This window comes from Vulpes lagopus, chromosome 9, assembly GCF_018345385.1.
Source record: "Vulpes lagopus strain Blue_001 chromosome 9, ASM1834538v1, whole genome shotgun sequence".
NCBI classification, from domain to species: Eukaryota; Metazoa; Chordata; class Mammalia; order Carnivora; family Canidae; genus Vulpes; species Vulpes lagopus.
Window position 1 is genome coordinate 23,761,661 of NC_054832.1, and position 20,432 is coordinate 23,782,092.

At 35.8% G+C, this 20,432-nt stretch overlaps 1 pseudogene; it reads right to left on the minus strand.

Annotated features, from left to right (window-relative positions):
* Positions 1 to 11,948: 11,948 nt before the first annotated feature.
* On the minus strand, positions 11,949 to 20,019 carry LOC121498570 (annotated as a pseudogene).
* Between the last annotated feature and the right edge of the window lie 413 nt (positions 20,020 to 20,432).

Genomic DNA, 20,432 nt, shown 5'->3' on the forward strand with positions numbered 1-20,432 from the left:
ATCTTATATTTATTTTTTTCTGTATTTTATAAATTTGATATACTTCCATTTATGAGCAGTGGTGATAAATAAAATTAATTTTTATGACTATAAAAAGTTGTCTATTTCCTCTAGGCTAATGAACCCCAGGATCCCCTGATGCCTTAAAAACATATATATAAATTTATATATTTATATTTATTTATATTTATATATATTTATATATATAAATATTTATATATATGTATTTATATATATTTCCAGACAAATATATACACAATCAGACAGATAAGTGCATACGATGCTAAAGTAAGTACAAAAATGGATAAAAAGGATGCAGGCCCTATAAATTCAGATAAGCATTTTAATATATTATCATGGGGGAAACTAATGGGAAGTTAACTATTTTTTTCTGATATTACTCTCTTATGGCTACAACATGCTGCCAGCACCACCTCCTTTTTTTAGGGGAAGGAACTTCCCAGGGCAAGTTAGAGTACTACATTATACACAACCTGATATTTGGTTCTCTCCTGTGTAGCATCTTGTCTTCTGTTTGAATTCTAGGTCAAGGCAGACTTGTTAAAGGATTTCTTTAACCCTGAATCAGAAGGAATCAATAATAAAGTTGCTGTACCTTTTGAAGGTGTTAAAGACGCACAGCACATTAGTCTTTTAGGCTTTTCTAGGAGGCAGAAATCACAGTAAAATTGACAATTGCAATTTTCCAGCTAAGTTAAATTCCAAAAACATGTTGTTGTTGTTTTTTTCAAAATAAAAAGAATTGCATTCTTAATTTTCAGAAGCAAACTGTTACAACTCAGATTTTAAGGGGGCACAATACGTAGCAAAACTTGCTTATGAGTATTGTCCTGAAATTACTTTGAAAAACAGTAAAGCAAGTCAAACTTAGGATCAAACAGTATAGCAAATCAAACTTGACCACTTGTTAGGAAAATGTTTTATAGCAAAATAGTTTATCTGTAATTTCCTGACAATAAAGAGATTCTTATTAATATATCTGACTTTTTTTTTTTTAAGATTTTCAATTTATTTATTTATTTGTGAGAGACACAGAGAGAGGAGGCAAAGACATAGGCAAAGGGAGAAGCAGGCTCCCTGTGGGGAGCCTAATGCAGGACTTGACCCCAGGACCCAGGATCATGGGGGTGATCTGAAGGCAGATGCCCAACCACTGAGCCACCCAGGTGCCCTCTAATATATCTGATTGAAAAAAAAAATCTTCCATTTCCTCTCAACTTTTGTCAAAGTTGAGTAAATAGATGAAATAGCCAAAGGCATAAGTAATAATAGGAAGGAATGACTCAAGAGTAAAATCAGTCCCTGAGGGGAAATGCTTTTCCCTTCAACCATGCGCTTTCCCACTATTAATTCTGATGTGTTTCCATATAGGAAACAAATGCACTGGTCAGAAACCTTTCCTCTAACAAGAAGAATTAGAAATGAACATTTTGAGAAAATATTTCACAGAGGATATGTTTTCGTATGAAGAAAATGCCATCCAGAGATGAATGTTCGAGATGTTGTCAAATGTTTGAGATAAAGTGTCAAACCCATTTTCCAAGGTAACAATTTTTCAAATGAAGGCTAAAGAAAGTTAGCCGATAAAATGAAGGGCTGAACAAAATTATGTCTACTGTTGTAACCAGCTATTAGCAAATAGCTTAATTAAAGAAGCCTGGTTAAGATTCTTTTTAAGCAGATTTTCTATATGGTCATAGAGGGCTGGTTACATGAATGTGCTTTGAAATCAGACAGACTGAAATTTGTTTTCCAGCCCAATCACCTACTAGCTTTATGGCTTGATCAGATTAATAGACTTTTATTTTACCGAAGTTACCTTTGAGCCCTTTCAAATATAAAATTGAGAGGTTACTAATGCAGAGGTTTTGTTCAAAAACCCCTGTGTCTTGGCGATCTGTCTTGATTTATTTTTAGATGCTCCTACTAGAACATGATGTAAGAGGTGAGGAAGATATAGAGAGGAATTGTTCTTCCTGAAATGGGATGTAAGAAATTAATAGCAGGTGCTCTGGCATATGAACAAACAGCCCCTGGAGGCTCAGTGTGAAACAGCCTTTTTACAAAAAGACTAACTTACCCGTTATTGAATTCCTCCTAGGGAGTTAACAAATTTTCACTCCACAGGTTTTCTCTTGTTCATGTTGCTGTTATTTTCTTATCTATTTTTAATTTATTTTCTTACGATAAAATTGAGAGAATTGAGCGTCCCCTCGCTCAGTAGTAGCTCCTGTAGTGAAGTGAAAAGCTTTCTGCAGCCCTAAACATCAAATGCTCTCTCACTATGACATTGTTTATTACTAGATAAAAGTTTGCAGATTATCTCTCCCTAACACAACACAGAGGACCACTGCTTATCCTTATCCCATCCCATTCTTATTCTATGACCATACAAATTGCATCCTTTTTAAATGGAAATATTGAAGTATACGTTAACATCCCCCAGTCATTTTGCAAGTAGTCAGCTTCCTAACTCTATTGTATCTTAAAAGCATAGTTATCAGATGCTATTTGTTAAAGGCAGCTATCCTTCAACTTCATGAGCAATTATTACGTAGGATAAATAACATGTTGAAACACATTCTTAGCATTTCTGTGGAGGTTTCTCAATGGAGACATGTACTTGTATTTCCTCCTATGCTTTAATTGCTGCTGCTAGTGATGTTGCCAGAATCCTAGAGAAAAATAAACATAATGTTTCAATTATTATCATTAATGTTTCAATTGGTTAATGTTGCAATTATATGCCACCAATTGAAATGTTGTTAATCACTATGGTTTATGGATTCTTTTTAAAAATAAGTAGGAGCACAATGTAATACATTTTTCATTATTCAGGATCATACTCCAAGTGCAGTAGCCAATCCAAATAGAAGCAATTTTTGAATTTGGGGAGGAGCTTAAATCTTAGCAATTTTATTTGTCTAATCAAGAGCAATTAGCTATTCAGTTCTTTGCTTTAAGGAATTCAGGCACTTTTATTTTAAAAAAAGGAAGTAAGGAAAAAAAAGAAAGAAGAAAGAAAGAAAGAAAGAAAGAAAGAAAGAAAGAAAGAAAGAAAGAAAGAGAAAGAAAGAGAGAGAGAAAGAAAGAAAGAAAGAAAGAAGAAAGAAAGAAAGAAAGAAAGAAAGAAAGAAAGAAAGAAAGAAAGAAAGAAAGAAAAAAGAAAGAAAGAAAAAAAGAAGAAAGAAAGAAAGAAGAAAGGAAGGAAGGAAGGAAGGAAGGAAGGAAGGAAGGAAGGAAGGAAGGAAAAGAAAGAGAAAGAAGAAAGAAGAAAGAAAGAAAAGAAAGAAAGAAAGAAAGAAAAAGAAAAAAGAAAGAAAAAGAGAAAGAAAGAAAGAAAGAAAGAAGAAAGAAAGAAAGAAAAAGAAAGAAAGAAAGAAAGAAAGAAAGAAAGAAGAAAGAAAGAAAGAGAAAGAAAGAAGAAAAAAAGAAAGAGAAAGGGAAGAAAGAAAAACTGGTTGTTTGGTTTTCTGATCCTATTTCATAGACTGGATTTTTGTAACCACTTCAGTGTTTCTTCATTTTGTTGTATTTGTTCAGCCTGAACAAAATACACATGAATGAGTATGAAACTTTCAGAAATAGAGAAAATTACATTGAAATATTGTTTTTGAAACATAATTTTGATAAAACACGGCTAGTGAGTCATTCTAAATTAGATGTCCATATGGCAGTAGGGACTTCAGTATGGGAAGCTTTATTTTAATAAGAGATAATTAACAATGCTGCCAGGACAACTCTGTTTAGATGGTTGGTTTTATAATTTACCTCTTTATTTGATATTTTAATCTGAATTTTCTGTTATAAAATATGTTAAATAATATAATTCTATTATTCTAATCAAAAGGTGGTTTTAAAGCAGTCTTTGCAAATCTTTTTTTAGTCTGTAATAATGTCTCTACAAAATTGTATTGACACCTGGGTGGCTCAGCGGTTGAGTGTCTGCCTTTGGCGGAGGGCATGATCCTGGGGTTCAGAGTTGAGTCCCACGTCGGGCTCCTTGCAGGAAGGATGCTTCTCCCTCTGCCTGTGTTTCTGCCTCTCTCTCTCTCTCTCTGTATGTCTCTCATGAATTTAAAAAAAAATCTTGGGTTTCCCTGGATGGCTCAGAGGTTTAGCGCCGCCTTAGGCCCAGGGCGTGGTCCTGGAGTCCCGCGTGGGGCCCCCTGCATGGGGCCTGCTTCTCTCTCTGCCTGTGTCTCTGCCTCTCTCTCTGTGTGTCTCTCATGAATAAATAAAATAAAATCTTAAAAAAAAAATCCTTAGGAACTATTATAGAAATTTCAGAGTAATTTTATGTTTACAGAATCTAAAAAATCTACACTTGTATTTTGTATGTCCTTTTCATTATTATATTTTCTACAATTCATTTTGTTAAATTTTACTAAAGTATTGCTCCATGATAGATAGATGATGGTGGAAATAAACTTGGTCTCTTTGCACAAACAGTTTAAGAAATTCTGTTCCAGAAGATCTTTGAAATTTGAGCCAAAGTGGGCTTAATTTCATTATCTTTTTTGTTGCCTGCTCTTCTGAGTTTATAAGAAAATACCCAAACAGGCCGAGTTCCTCGGGAAGGTAACAGAATCCTGTGTTCTCTGCCTTCAAGCAGGTTACCACCAAAAATGAGATTAAAAAGCCCAAATCCTAGAGCAGAATAAGCAGTTCCCAGATTCCAAGCCCCTGGATCACCCTTAGGCAACAACAAAGTGTGAATTTCCGCTATGCTGATAGCTGCTTGTAGAGGTCCCTGCGCAGACTGCAGACTCGTGTTGAAAGTGAAATGCAAAACTGACAATGCAGTGTGATGCCAAGGCAGCTGCAGAAGCAGAGACAGACCTCTGGGAGCTCGGGCTTTGCACCTCCTGCGCCCCCCCCCCCGCCCCCCATTGTAGATGCTGATACAATGTTTCTTATATCTCTCTCTGGACTTCATCACATAGACATTCCCAGGCAACTGATCTGGCAAAAACCTAAAGGAAAGTATTTTATCAGGAGGTTTTGTTGGAGGACAGTCATTTCCCTAATTTACTGAAAAAAGCTTCTAAGGATCAGAAGTAACTCCGAATCCATATTTCGGGACTGAGTTACCCTAGCCACCTTAAGGAGATTGAAGAATATTAGTGATTAACAAATAAAGAAATGTCCAGAGCAAGGAGGCAGTGGTGGTCAAAGGGACCAGAACCTGGAAAACCCTCACAGTATAAAATTGTTACAAAGTCTTTTATTTAGTTTCTGTTTCCAGTCTCATTTCCCCCTTCAATCTGTTTACTGCAACACGAGTTTCACATCTAAAAATCTAACCTGAGGGATGCCTGGGTGTCTCAGGGGTTGAGCATTTGCCTTTGGCTCATGATGCTCGTGATCCCGGGGTTCACGGGATTGAGTCCCACATCAGGCTTCCCATAGGGAGCCTGCTTCTCCCTCTGCCTAGGTCTCTGCTTCTCTCTGTGTGTGTCTCTCCAGACTAAACAAACAAAATCTTTAAAAAAATAAAAAATAAAAATCTAACCTGACCGTATGTGACTCCTTCTTTCAATAACTATACTATAACTTATTTATTTATTCATTTATCATTTATTTATTTATTCATTCATTCATTCGTTCGTTCATTTATGTGAGAGAGAATGGGGGGAGGAGCAGAGAGAGGGGGACAAGCAGACTCTGCTGCACTGGGAGCCCTAAGTGGGCTCCATCTCAGGACCCTGAGATCATGACCTGAGTGGAAATCAAGTGTCAGGTGCTTAATTGACTGAGCCACCAGGTGCCCCCAGTAACTTACAGCTTTTAGAATAAAAGCCTCTTTGACCTGAGGCACAAGTTAATCAGTTCCCTGCCAACCCCCTTCTGTTCCCCCCACCCACCCCAAAACACCTTATCTTCACCTCCTCTTCCATTTCTCACCATTTGCACACATTTGCATTGAACTTTCAGATCTAAAGTAAACCATGTCTTCTTAGTGGCTGGTCTTAGTAGCCTAACAATGTTTATTTTTCTCTCACGGGCATGTCCATCGTGGGTAGGCTGAGGTCATTTCATGTACTCTATGTTTTGGAATTTAGGCTTGAGAAGTGGCTTTTCTCTAGGACACTGTGGGGCTTGTGATAGAAAAAAAAAAAAAAAGAAAGGCGAGATTGTAGTGGCTTATAAAACTTCTGCTTGTCACTTTCATCTACATTTTATTGCCGAAACAAGTCACATAGCCAAGGCTAATGGGTAAAAGGAGGGGGTCTCAGGAAAGGGCCAGTTGAGGAGACAAAGGCCATTTGTAAACAATATTACAGTCTGTCATATCATCCTTCAAGATTTAATGCTCTACCAAAACACCGTCTGCTTACCACTATCATACCCCCTGAGTCTGTAATCAAAACATCTGTGTCTGTTTCTTTCCTATTAGCCTGGAGATGATTATAAATCTGTACTATGTACTTTGATAATTGCCATATATTTGGCACTCAAAATATTTGTGCATGGAAAGATGGAAAAAAGAAGGGAGGAAGGTTGGAGGAAGGAAGAAAAACAGGTTAGGAGTAGAAATAGCTGTATTATTCTCATGGCATTGAATCCATTTAATAGAAAAGAAAAACTTGCACAAGTCAATAATTTATTGATTATTTGGGCTATCAGAACATATAAATATCTGAAAATAGATATTTGATTCAAATGGTAAAATTATGATGTTTTCATTATGTAATTTATAAGAGGCTTAACTCCCTTTGAGGTGTAATGTATTCTTTTATCTTTTATTTTTCCTTTACTTTTTTTTTTCTCTCTTCTCTTGTTCTCTTTACAAGAAAATTACTCCTGTGAGTGCCTCCATAAGCTATTTGCATCTTTTCCAACTGCTTCAGTTTATCAACAATCTCCTGTCCTATTGACTCCTCCTTTAATTTGGGTCTGATGGTTATCAGTTTTATCGTTAATTCATCCCTTATTACCCAAAACACTCTTTCTAATACTTCTCTGTATGGAACTTTCAGTCTCTAGTATTATGACAATTAGCAGGAAATTTTGCATTTTACTTTCTGAAATTCTGTGGCTATTTCAATGAATTTCTTCATTTTTTCCCTCTTCATTTCTGAACCTGAAATTGCTTACTATGTCCAAGCTTTCTCTTTCAACTCCTGTTTCAAAGACACATCTTTTTGCTTTGAAAGCTTACTTCTCTACCAGGTCAATTGACGAAACAATTCTTCCTCTACTACGTCCTGTCATCAATCACTTTATTTTCTATCTTTAATGTTATCCTTTCTATTCTTTGATCTACAAACATACACACACTTCTCCACTTAAATAACAAACAAACCAAGCTCTCTCAAACTGTGCATCCTTCAAAACTAAACTTTTCTTTCATCTAATATATTGTGAAAACAAGATATACGTGAATCTCCTCCAATCTGAAATATCCACCTATTTATTTGGTTCTTCTCTCAACAACTAAGTAATTTTTTCTATTTTTTTAAGCCTACTAGCCAAATCATCAAATTTATTGATAATTAAGTGGCTTTACTTCAATCTTTAACCTCCTTAAATGTTAGAGCATGACACTAAATTTCTTTTTATCCTCCACATGTAAAATTTCATATCATGAAAATAATTATATAATTGTAAATCATATATATTATTTTTAAGATTTTAAAGAATCCTCAAAAATATAAGAATTGGAAAACTGACTTGGCGTCTCCTTTATGTTTCAGAAGTGATCCTCTATTGACAGCTTTTTTTCTCCAGTAAGAATATTTAATGTGAATATGAATACCTCCGTATATGCCCATAATTCCTGCACTTCTATGTTAGTTCATGTAATGGTAAAAGTTAATAGAGCTTATAATATAAATATCATCATTCTAGTATTCCAAGAGTAACTTATTAAACATAATGGAATGTTTTAATTTTTATTTCTCATGTATTAAGGAAAAATAAGTAGTAAATATGTGAATAAATAAATTCAAGCATATTTAAGTCATGCTTATTTCAAATTTCATTTCTTCATTTGAATTAAGATTTAGTACTAAGTAGTTAGTGAGCTTGTTTTGAGCCTTTAGTTTTGCTTAGCATCTTCTAAATACTCCTTTTTTTCTGTGCATATAACTACATACATGTAAAGCATGCTACATACGTAGATAGAGGAAAAGATAGATTATTAACAGATACATAGAATTGGAATGATGATTGAGTGAATAAATGAATGGATTTACAATTAATGATGGATATTTGTTGATACATATCCATATCCCACACTTTCTTATTACAACAACGCCTAGGTTTTACTTTGGAGAACTAAGTCATACTATGTTTCAGAAAGCTATTGAGATGTCATCCCATCCTAAATTCCATGGGATACTCTTGGTTGGCTTAAGCTAATCATAGTAATTCTATTATTGCTGTTGCTTTTGATATTTATCAGGGTGATTATTCTAGAATTGGCCAGGTTTAAAACTAAGATAAACCAACACATGGTGTTCCTCTGGCCTTAGTGATCGGTTTGGGAGACCTAAGTTAGTTCAATTGGAGGGAAGCCCATATCTTCTCTTAAATAATTATAAACTTGATATGATGCTCTCATTTTAAATGTAAATACATAAATAAATGCATACATGTAGCCCAAATAGATAGCCATCTGACAACCCTGAGGAAAAACAAGCTGAGGATAAAGCAACATGACAAGGAAGACAGAATTGAAAGAATTACAAACAAATGGATATGCACCCTTAAAGATATCAATCTGTGAATTAGGCAGAGTACTCTGCTCTAGACTTTTCAGCTTGTGAGCCAATAAAGTCCCTTTATTATTCAAATGAAGTGAATTTTCTTTATTGGCTCTGATCCATATTCTAAGTAACATATAGATAGGTAGATAGGTCAATAGAGAGAGAAAAGAGAGAGCAAGAGAGAGCATACAAGCATCACAATACAGGATAAAGAAATAAGAGGATGGGGGATGCCTGGGTGGCTCAGTGGTTGAGCATCTGCCTTCAGCTCAGGGCATGATCCTGGAGTACAGGGATGGAGTCCCACATCCGGCTCACTATATGGAGCCTGCTTCTCCTCACTCTGCCTGTTTCTGCCTCTCTCTCTGTGTATCTCATGAATAAATAAATAAAATCTTAAAAAAAAAAAGAATTAGATGTATTTGCTCTTAGAATAATGGGATAGCTTACTAGAATTAATAATTATCTGTGTGATCTATGAAAAAATCTGTCTGATTTACTCATTGCTAAAACACTTCCGTTTTCTAAATTTTATAACCAAGCATTTTATATATGACCATCTTGATCATCAAATCAGTTCATGTGGGTGACAGTTGGTGATCAATCTTCTAATGCAATGTTCAAAATATACAATGACCATATGCTAGTTGATCCGGTTGAGTTGCATATAAATGCTTGCATTTATTCTGATACTTTAATATTTATGAAGCAAAAAATTTTTTTTTAATTTTGCAATCTCTAAAAGAAGAGCAAAAGGAATTGTTTAGCTTTTAGAGTGTGAACTAATACAAGTCTCCTAATGCAGTGTGAAGCCAGCAAACTTTCATCTATTGGAGCATTTTACAAAACAAAATTAAACATCTAAAATTTTCCAAACAAAATCTGAATTTTTCTTTTATTTTTTTCTTCCAATATTATAATGGCATTATTTATGATGTAAAAAGAACTATGTAGATCCAGAAGTATAGGGCTTGAATTCTAGCTCTGCTGTTTAACCACTGGTAAATTGAAACAAGCTAATAAATCTTGGTAAATTGCATATAGAGTCTATGTACGTTCTAAATAAATGAGAATTATTATTGTTAACCAGTATTAAAACTGACATATATTGAATGTTGATATACATGTGTGCATGTGTGTGTGTGCACGTGTATATGTGTATCTTTGTGAAAGACTTGTTAACCAGCATGAGTCCTGGTATGTGTGTGTACATATATAATAAAAAAGTACATATTATATAAAGCAAGTTAAATTGACAAATATACCTGTCATTGATTACATAAATTTGATTTGATTTAATAACTATCTTGCCAAAGTTTTTAGTTTGATACTTTTGGGACTTGTGATTTCATTTCTATAAGTAACATTCCTAAAGTCGGCCATCCACCTTGCAACTGGATTCATTGGTAAAAAGTAAAACTTTATGAGACAGAAAAAAAAAATCACTGGACTTGAGTGAAATATTTAGTTTAGTCCTGGCTTAATTCACACACGGCCTATGTTATGCTAGTCAGACTGTGTAACCTTATGGAGATTCATTTATCTTACCTATAAAAGAAGGATAATAAAACCTAATTTAGAGATGTTTGCAATAAGTTATATTGCATATGTTTTAGAAGCACTTTTGAATTTCAAAGGCAGCACATAAAAGATTATTACCAGGAGCTAAGTACATCTGTGATGGAAGAGCAACTGGCATATTCTAGCTAGTCGTGGTACATATTAGTTTAAATTGAGATAGTATATTTCTTTACTTTTCTTTTCTTTTCTTATTTATATAGAGAGAATCTCTTTCATTCCTTACCTATTTTCCTTCTCCGGTCCTCTTTAGCTCTCCGGTCCTATTCTCACTAAAGTGGTCTCCTAAATTGTAAATCTTAACCTATCCTTCACCTGCTTCTCATTAGCTCCTATTGTCCAAAAAAAGTACAAGCTCTTTTTTCACATGGTTTTTGAGGAGCTTCATAATCATGTCTCACTTATCTCTCCAGTCTTTGTCTTCTGTTGCTCCCCAGCCATTGTTGGACAAAATTACTTCAGTTTACTTCCTCTCATATCCTGAGATACTGCCATGCTGCTTTGTATTGTTCATTGGACCATAATTCAGCTGACCTGCTCCATTCAACATGAAGGTCACTCAGCCTGTGTACTTCATACTGGCAGCCTTTCCTGACAACTCAAAATTTAGCTTAGGAATTTTTCTTCCATGAACAGCTTATCCCGCTGTGTTATCATTTGATGCCTGTAATCCCCAGCAACCCATGAGCTTCATGAACATAAGGACCATACAGATCTGTTCACATATCACCTAGAGTGGTGCCTAGAGCATACACATCAGATTCTCCAAAGCACATTTGGTGAAATCATGACCTATACAGTTTTAATATATTTAATGTGACTACCTAAACCTTCTTGGAGTAAGTGTTGTATGTTAGCCAAATAATATCACACTCTCTTTTCTTCACTTATGTTGAGTTGAAACTCACACTGAATGAATTTCTTATAGCTCAGAAGAAATGTTGTGACTTGAGTCCTAGCAAGGCTGCCTCCTGACTCTGATAGGAGTTGGCTTCTAATACCTACATCTTTGGTTTCCAAAACAAAGTTGTTATCTTGCAGCAAACCTAAAGAGGAGGTAAGAACTGAGTTGGGCATGAAATTCGGTTGGAGAAGCACATGTGAAAGGAATCTTCCCTGGAAATTCCTCTGAACTTCTGCTTCTGAACCATGGTGATATTTTATTTAGGAGTTCTGACTAGACAGCCTATTTAGTGACAAAAGAGTGTTAGGAACAAGTCATGAAAGCTCCATTTGCTATGTATCTATGTGGGGGAACCTGAGAGCATTAAATGTTCTAGAAAAAATATAGGAAGCAAACAAGATACTAATTAGCATGAGGCATTAAGCTGTTATTACCTAAAACAGCATTTAACAAAAAAAAAAATCTCATTTTTTCTCATCAATCTTTTGTTTTAATGGGTCTCAAAATTCTGTAACATATTCTTTGTCAAATTGTTTCTATGAAAAAGTACTGATTTAAAAAACTAATAACTCAAAACTACCACACACACCCACAAAAACCAACCGTCCACAAAACCTCCTCCTTTCCTTCTGAGGTTTTGTGATGCATCATTATAGTTAATCAGTCTTTTATTCTTAAATTTAAAAGGCCAGTTGACACAAACAGTCCTGAGACCACTCTCTCAACACTGACTAAGACTGGGATGGCAGGAATTGGGGATAATATTTATTTAGCCCTTGAGCTTTCTGAGCAGACTTAGTGACCTTGCCAGCTCCATCTGCCTTTTTGTCTATTGCTGTGATGACAATCACAGCAAATGTCTGTCTCATGTCATGAACAGCAAAATGGCCCAGAGGAGAGAAGCTCTCAACACACATAGGCTTGCCAGGACCTGTATCAACAATGGCAGCAGCATCACCAGATTTTAAGGACTTAGGGCCATCTTCCAGCCTTTTCCCAGAATGACAATCAATCTTTTCCTTCAACTCAGCAAACTTGCAAGCAATGTGAGCTGTGTGACAGTCAAGCACAGGTGCATATTCAGCACTGATTTGGATGGTTCAGGATAATCACCTGAGCTAGCCATCAAGCCAGCTACTTCCATTGTTGGGTCATTTTTGCTGTCACCAGCCACATTGTCATGACAAATATCTTTGACAGCTATGTTCTTGACATTGAAGCTCAAATCGCCTCCAGGAAGAACTTCATTCATAGCTTCATGGTGCATTTTGAGAGATTTTTCTTCAGTTGTAACATTGACTGGAACAAAGGTAACCATCATGCCAAGTTTGAGAACCCTAGTCTTTACTGGGCCCATAGGAACAGTACCAGTACCACAAATTTTGTAGATGCCATGGAGGGGCAAACACAAGGGCTTGTCAGTTGAATGCAGTAGTGGCATAATGCAATCCAGACCTTCAAGCAGTGTGGCTCCACTGGCACTGCCATCTTTCTAAGTAGTTACCTTGAACCAAGTCATGTTTGCACTTGGCTCCACTATGTTGTCACCATTCCAATCAGAAATTGGCACAAATGCTACTGTGATAGAGTTGTAGCCAATTTTTTTTTAATGTAGGTGCTGACTCTTCCTTAACAATTTCCTCATATCTCTTGTGTCTGTAGAGTGGCTCGGTGGAATCCATTCTGTTAACACTGACAATCAGTTGTTTCATACCCAGAGTGCAAGACAGGTGGACATGCTCATTGTTCTGCCTATTCTTGAAAATACCTGCTTCAAATTCATCAACACCAGCAAGTAACAATCAGGACAACACGGCCAGCCTGAGATGTGCCTGTAATCATATTTTTGATAAAGTCTCTGTGTCCTGGGGCATCAGTCTCTGTGTCCATGGGTCACATAATACTTGCTGGCTTCAAATTTCCACAGGGAGATATCAGTGGTGACACCACATTCACATTCAGCTTTCAGTTTATCCAAGACCCAGGCATCCTTGAAGGAGCCCTTGCTCATCTGAGCAGCCTCCTTCTCAAATTTGTTGATAGTTCCTATGTTGATCCCTCCTCATTTGTAGATCAGATGATTAGTAGTGATAGACTTGCCTGAATCTATGTGTCGATGACAAAACTGTTGATATGAGGCTTTTCTTTTCCCATTTTGGTTAATGTTTAGTGGTGGTTTTCATGATACCTGGGTTTTAGCAACAAACCTGTTGTGAAAAAACTCATTTTATTATTTTAAAAAATTTAAATAGATCCCTGTGAAACATGCATATATAACAATTACATTCTGTTCACATTTATGAAATTTAAACCAGATTTTTCTTTCCCTAAAAAGAAAAGCATGTTTATTTATGTATGTCACTTTATTTTTAATATCTTTCACAGAGATTGGTTGAAGACCAGAAGAAATCCTAAGAAGAGCTTTTAGGGGTGTCGGGGTGGCTCAGTCAGTTAAGCATCCAACTCTTGGTTTTGGCTCAGGTCATGATCTCACAGGTGATGGGATGGAGATCCGCGTCAAGCCCCACACTCAGCCAGGAGTTGGCTTGAAGATTCTCTCCCTCTGCCTCTTCCTCTATTCACACAGGCACTCTCTCATTCTCTCTCTCTCTCTCTCAAATAAATAGATAAATCATCATAAGACTAGCTTTTAGAAAATAGGCTATTAAAAGAAAAGATTAGTGATCTAGCATGGACATATTCTCTGTTAAAATTAAATTTTGCACTTAAAAATGTTGAAAAATCTTCAGGATTGGTAGGCCACACCAAAAAAAAAAAAAAATTTGAGATCAGAAGAATAGAAAAATCAGAAGTATTAATCAGAGCTACTCTGAATCTATGAAAGGAATGCAGTTTGGCTCAGATAAATAGAGAAGAAAAATGTCTCAAATTGATTTTTATCCCCCACCCCCCACCCCTCAATCCTCTGAACTTTGATACTTTAATTCTGAAAGGATGGCCTGGCAATTGTTCTGTATACTGGATACAATACTATTGATGGAGTATCTTTTTCCCTCATCCCCCCCGCCCCCGCCACCTTAAGAAATACATTCCCAGAACATGCACAAGGAAAATAATTTATTCTCTCCCCATTTCTTCCTGTGCTCTCCAGGTGGTATAGTCTATATAGTACAGTGCCTGATAGTAACACATGTCACAGAATGAAAGGCTAGTGTTTTTGTCATTTTTTTCCCTATCTTCTTTGCTACAGGCTATAGAAGACTAACTTTGCTAAAAATAATACTTAGCTCAATGATCTCATTACATACTGGTAACAGAAGGTAACGCTGTGGCCAGCCTGTGCAAAGTGAGTCTTAAAATATATACATCCTCTGAGTGATATGTATTTTGAGTAACTGCAATTGTATTGCTTCAGGCAAAGAATTTGCAGACCTAAAACAGACTAACAGTCAGAATGTGCTGAACAATTAACTTTTGTATTAAATGAAAACTACTTTCTTTTAATTTCAGTTGATCATTAAGGCATAAAAGATAAAGAAGTTAAGAAATAGCTGAAGGGTGTATGACAAAAAAAAATCTTCACTGTTTCAAATTTACTAGTAATTAAGACAGCTGTGTGAATAATGAAACATGCACAAGTCAATTTTCCCACCATCTTCTACTCAGTGAATGTTGACCTGGGTTTATAAAAAAATCATAAATTCACACAAGGAGGTTTGAATATTTTTATTAACTTAAGGAAAATATCATAAGAAGTTTTTGCTTCTATCATATTTGTTAATTTCAGACAAGTTAAGCGATACAATATTTTTGTAAGAAGAAAAGTAAAGTTGCTCAAGTCCACCAATTACTATTTAAAAGTTTGGATCTCACTATATACAAACTTATTCAAAATTATATTCTATATAAATGCAGTCAAATTAAAAATGGGATAATGATATATGTACTAGGGTCTCAAATACAAATACAACAAACAAATACAACATGAGCATTTGCACATTAAAAGCAGTGAGTCTCAAGTCATGAATTTAAGGTTTTACAATATTCCATATTGTGAATCCTTATTATTGAAACTTTTAATTACTATAAATATTTTATTATTCTAAATAATACTGTTTTTTAAGTATCCTTACTCATAAATCTATGATTATTGCTTTTGAATGCATTTCTAAAGTACACATAATTAAACTATATATTACTTAAATTAGATATAAACTTAAGATCATATGCATTTCAACAATTATATACACCTACAACTGTAACTGAACCAATGTGACTTCATGCCTTGGTGAGTCACAGATACACTAGGTGAGTTGTCACACAAAGTAAACTTTATTTGCAGCAAATAAGAATATCACTGGAAATAACTTCCAAAGCCATGACTCCCTGAGCAAAGGTAAATGGGTTCCTTTTATTTAGAATTAGGATGAATATTTAGATATGGAAGCCTTGTCATTGTGTATGTAGGTGGGCATAAGGCTACACATACACACACACCTTAAGAAAACATGCCTGTTCATACATTGCATGTTTTGTAGATGAGGCTTGTACTCCTCCTTGGCAAAAATTTTAGTATTATAATGAGGTAAAGGTAGTTGTCAGTCATTCTAGAGGTCACTTCAGGGTCCATCTGCAAGGTCGTGAATTAGGGGAATCCACAAATTGGTATAGGTGGTCTGGGCCAGTAGAGGGTCTTGTTAGGGCAGTTGCTACCACTAAGGGGTGGTTTCTGTTCCCACTTGTCTGAATTAAGAGATAAGCTGAAAAGAAGAGCTTAAGGAAAAATGTGGGACAGGGCAGCCCAGGTGGCTCAACAGTTTAGTGCTGCCTTCAGCCCAGTATGTGGTCCTGGAGTCCCAGGATTGAGTCCCACTTTGGGCTCCCTGCATGGAGCCTGCTTCTCCCTTTGCCTGTGTCTCTGCCTCTTTCTCTCTCTCTCTCTCTCTCTGTGTCTCTCATGAATAAATAAATAAAATCTTTTAAAAAATATGGAACAAAGGTCAGTGACTATAAGCAGGTGGGCAGTAGAGGTCAGGCTTTTGGGGTCTAACTGGTGACAAAACTATATATATTTAAAACTGTATATATAATATTATATATAAAAATGATATATAACTATTTATATCTCAAAAAGAAAGAGAAAGAATTTATGATTGCAAGCTTTCTAAAGCAAATGTTCTAAGAAAAGAGAAGGTGAGGCCTATAATCAGGAAGAAATCTGTCCAGAATTTAGTCAAGCTGAGGAGAACATTAAGGCCATCTTGGAATATAAATAAACAAATCAATAAATCAAGACTGTGCTGATACAACTTATATTTTCATGTACTGTGTCACCATCATCACTAGCTCAGTTACTTTCTTCCATCCCTCACACTTCAAACTTTAGGAATTTTAGTATTATAATTTGGGAACTAAGTTTATTTTTTCTCATGCAATACGCATTTGTAATATACATCATCTGCTCTATCATCACATTTATATGATAAAACTGCCATCTTTCTGCCTTCAAATATGCAATTTTAAAAATCTGTATGTAACTGATAACTAATGGATAAATCTTTATGAACTCTTTGATGTAATTCTTTTTTAAAAAATTGTATTTATTAATTCATAAGAGACATAGACAGAGGGAGAAGTAGGCTCCTCACAGGGAGCACAATGAGAGACTCAATCCCTGAACCAGGGATCATTCCCTGAGCCCAAGACAGATGCTCAACTTCTGAGCCACCCAGGCATCCCTGATGTAACTTCTTATAAAGATTTGAAGATAAGTATTTTGTGTGAAGTAGAAATGTAAGCCCCTTTAGGGAAATTAAGCAACAGACCTGTTTTTATCAGATTGCATAACAAATAGTAACCCTTAGGTAGCTCAATATAAGGGACAGATTAGTTTTCATGCAAGAAAGATTGACAACAAATATGAAATTAATACAAACACATTTACATGACATTAATGTGACTGAATCTAAATTCATTTAGAGTGGTTGGTATCCAGAAGTTACTGTTCTTCATACTGTAGTTATGGTTCTCATCAAAGAAAAGTTGCCAAGTACTTTGTGTAAATTCCTACAAATTCATGTTTCTGGGTACATATTTCTATCGTCTCTGCCGCTCTATTATTAAGTGACCTCAGATGAGCTAATTAATCTTTACTCTTGCCTTAGCCTTTTCATCAATTAAATGTGCCCAGAGGGAGATTTTTCAGGCTAAAACATAGTAGTTCCATCAAAGTGGCACATTTCAAGCCAGAAGAAGGATACAAAGTAACAGTGGTGCCCAACAGTTCTTGCTTTCAGGGCCACTTTTATTTCTAACACCTGCACTGCACAACCAATTGCAAAGTACAGTTGCCTATGGGAATCTCTGGAGAATGTAAGTGTTAATGCCAACTCTTCAGCATTTTTGGAGCATGATGTGAACAAAATAAATCGTAATTATTGCTGTACTGCAACATTAAATAGGCATGCTCAAACAAGTTGTCATTTGTGGGTGGAGCATGGGGACTACTATGGAAAATACTACATGGAGGGGTGCAGACACATAAATAAGGAAGAACAGTCCTAAAGCAAGATGGATGCAATTCTCTGCTTAAAAAAGAAAGAAAAGAGAAAGAGAAGAAAATATACAGAGGAAAGAAATACTGGCATGCATAAAAACCAAGTTATTTGTTATGCTATACCCTCTAATTCTATGAGGAGATGTGACTGCCAGATTTCAAATGATCTTATTGAGACAAACACATAGATGAGGACACTTTACAGAACTGTGATGATCAACAGGATAGCTATTAACTCCTTATGTCCACTTTACACTTGAACTATGGCTAATCTGAATTGAAATGTGGTGTAAGTATGAAATACACACCAAATTCAAAGCTTTGAAAACAAAGTAAAGAGTCTGCCCTTGTCTGTTGGGCTGTTAGAATACTATAGACTTGGGTGACTTCTAAACAACAGAAATTACTTTCTCACAATTCTGGAGGCTGGGAAATTGAAGATAAGGCACTGATAGAGTGTTTGGTGAGAGCCTCAATCCTGTTCATAGACTGTCTTCTTGCTCTGTCCTCACACTGCAGCAGGGGTGAGGGAAAGTTTTAGGGTCTCCGTTATAGAGGCCCTAATTCTATTCATGAGTGCTTCATCTTTATGACTCAATCACGTCCCAAAGGTCCTACCTCCAAATATCATTACATAGGTTTCAGTATATAAATTTTTGGAGAACACAAATGTTCAATCTGTAGCAAGACTTTATTCATAATTTTTTATATTGATTACATATTGCAATGCTATTTTAGGTATACTGGTTTAAAATACTATTAAAATTAATTTTGTGTATTCCATTTCTTATGTGGCTGTTGGGAAATTTAAAAAGATATGTGTAGTTCTCATTGCTTTTATACTGTGTAGTGGTGTTATCGAAAGCAGAGGTAACTGTGGGTGCTGCCCAGAGGGCGTTTCTTTAGAGAGATGTTGAAGAAAAGGACTGTGAAGTTGAAGGTGTCACAGAAGGCAAGAGATCCCTTCTCCCTCTCAACTGTCATTAGTGAAAGTCATCCATGGGCTGAAATATCATGGCTATGAAAAGGCCAGCTCCAATATTACTCCTACTTGTTTAAATTTCTGTTGAGATAAAAAATTGAGATATAATTGACATGTAACATTGTGTAAGATTAAAATTAGAGCATATCAATTTGAATACATTTATAAATTGCAATATGATTACTACCTAGCATTAGCTAGCTTCTGTATCAAGTCATATAATTATCATTTCTTTTTCATGGTAAGAACATTTAAGATTTAGTCTCATAGCAACTTTGAAATATATAATATAGTATTGTTGATTACAATCATTATGCTGTGCATTAGATCTCTAGAACTTCTTCACCTTATGACTGCAAGTTTGAATCCTTTGATCAAAAGTTCTCCAATTGCCCCACCCCCCAGCCCCTGATATGTACAACTTGATTCTATTTCCATGGGTTTGGCTTTTTTAGATGCCACACATAAAAGAGAGCATGCAGTATTTGTCCATCTGATTTGTCTCACTCAGCATAATGCCTTCAAGTTCTTTCCATGTTCTTGCAAATGACAGGATTTTCTTCTTTCTTAGGGCTGACTGGCTGGAGCATTCAGTCTTCATTCTTACGTCTCATTAACCTTTCCTCCTCATACCTGATAGTTTTCTTAAAAGTGAAACTCTAAGCATATGATCTCTTTCCAAAATGTATCTCAATACTTCTTCATTGTCTACCAGATAACTTCTGATATTCCTGGTTTTATATTCAGTCTTCTCTGACCTGGTCTCAGTTGCCTTTCCACATATTTATATGTTATATTACTTTTCTACATTGATCAGTTATTCATTTTAAATCAGTTTACATTATCCCCCCAAGAATCATCACCAATTTCTGACTAGCCAGTTAAATAATGGCCAGAAAACAAAATTCACGTCCCACCCTGTGAAATCAATGAATGTGACATTGCAGGATCTTTGTAAATGATGTATTTAAGTGAAGAATATTGATTTAAAATTATTCTGGGTGGACGCTATAACCAGTGGCAATGTCCTTATAAAAGCCAGAAGAAGAGGAGGTAGCTATAGAGAAGGCCACACAAGGACAAAGGCAGAGATTACATTTTCACAGCCACAAGCCAAGAACACCTGGAACCACCAGAAGTTGGAAGAGGCAAGAAAGGATGCTTCCTTAGGGCCTTCAGAAAGAGTGTGGCCCAGTCCAAGACATTGGACTTCTGGCCTCTGCAACCATGAAGGAGTAAATTTCTGTGAGGGAAGTGATAATACTTTACAGACATCTCTATTCCTATCGTACCTATCTACCATAGTGTCTCAAATATGGTACACAAAATTCTAATAAATATTGTGCAGATCATTGCTTTGATTTTTCTAAGTCTTTTGTGGTTCAACAGGAGGTTCTATTGGGTTTTTACTTTCATACTAAGGATATCTTTGAAATGCAGCTTTGAAATACACATAAATAATCATCTTCCAGATGCAGTACTTTGAAAATTTCATTTGAGGGACACCTGGGTGGCTCAGTAAGTTAAGTGTCTGCCTTGGGCTCAGGTCATGATCCTGGGGTCTGAGATAAAGCCCCAGGTGGAGCTCTTTGCTCTGTGGGGAGTCTGCTTCCCCCTCTCCCCCTGCCTGCCAGTCCCCCTGCTTATGCTCTCTCTCTCTCTCTCTCTCTCGTCAAATGAATAAATAACATCTTAAAAAATTCATTTGATAGTTTC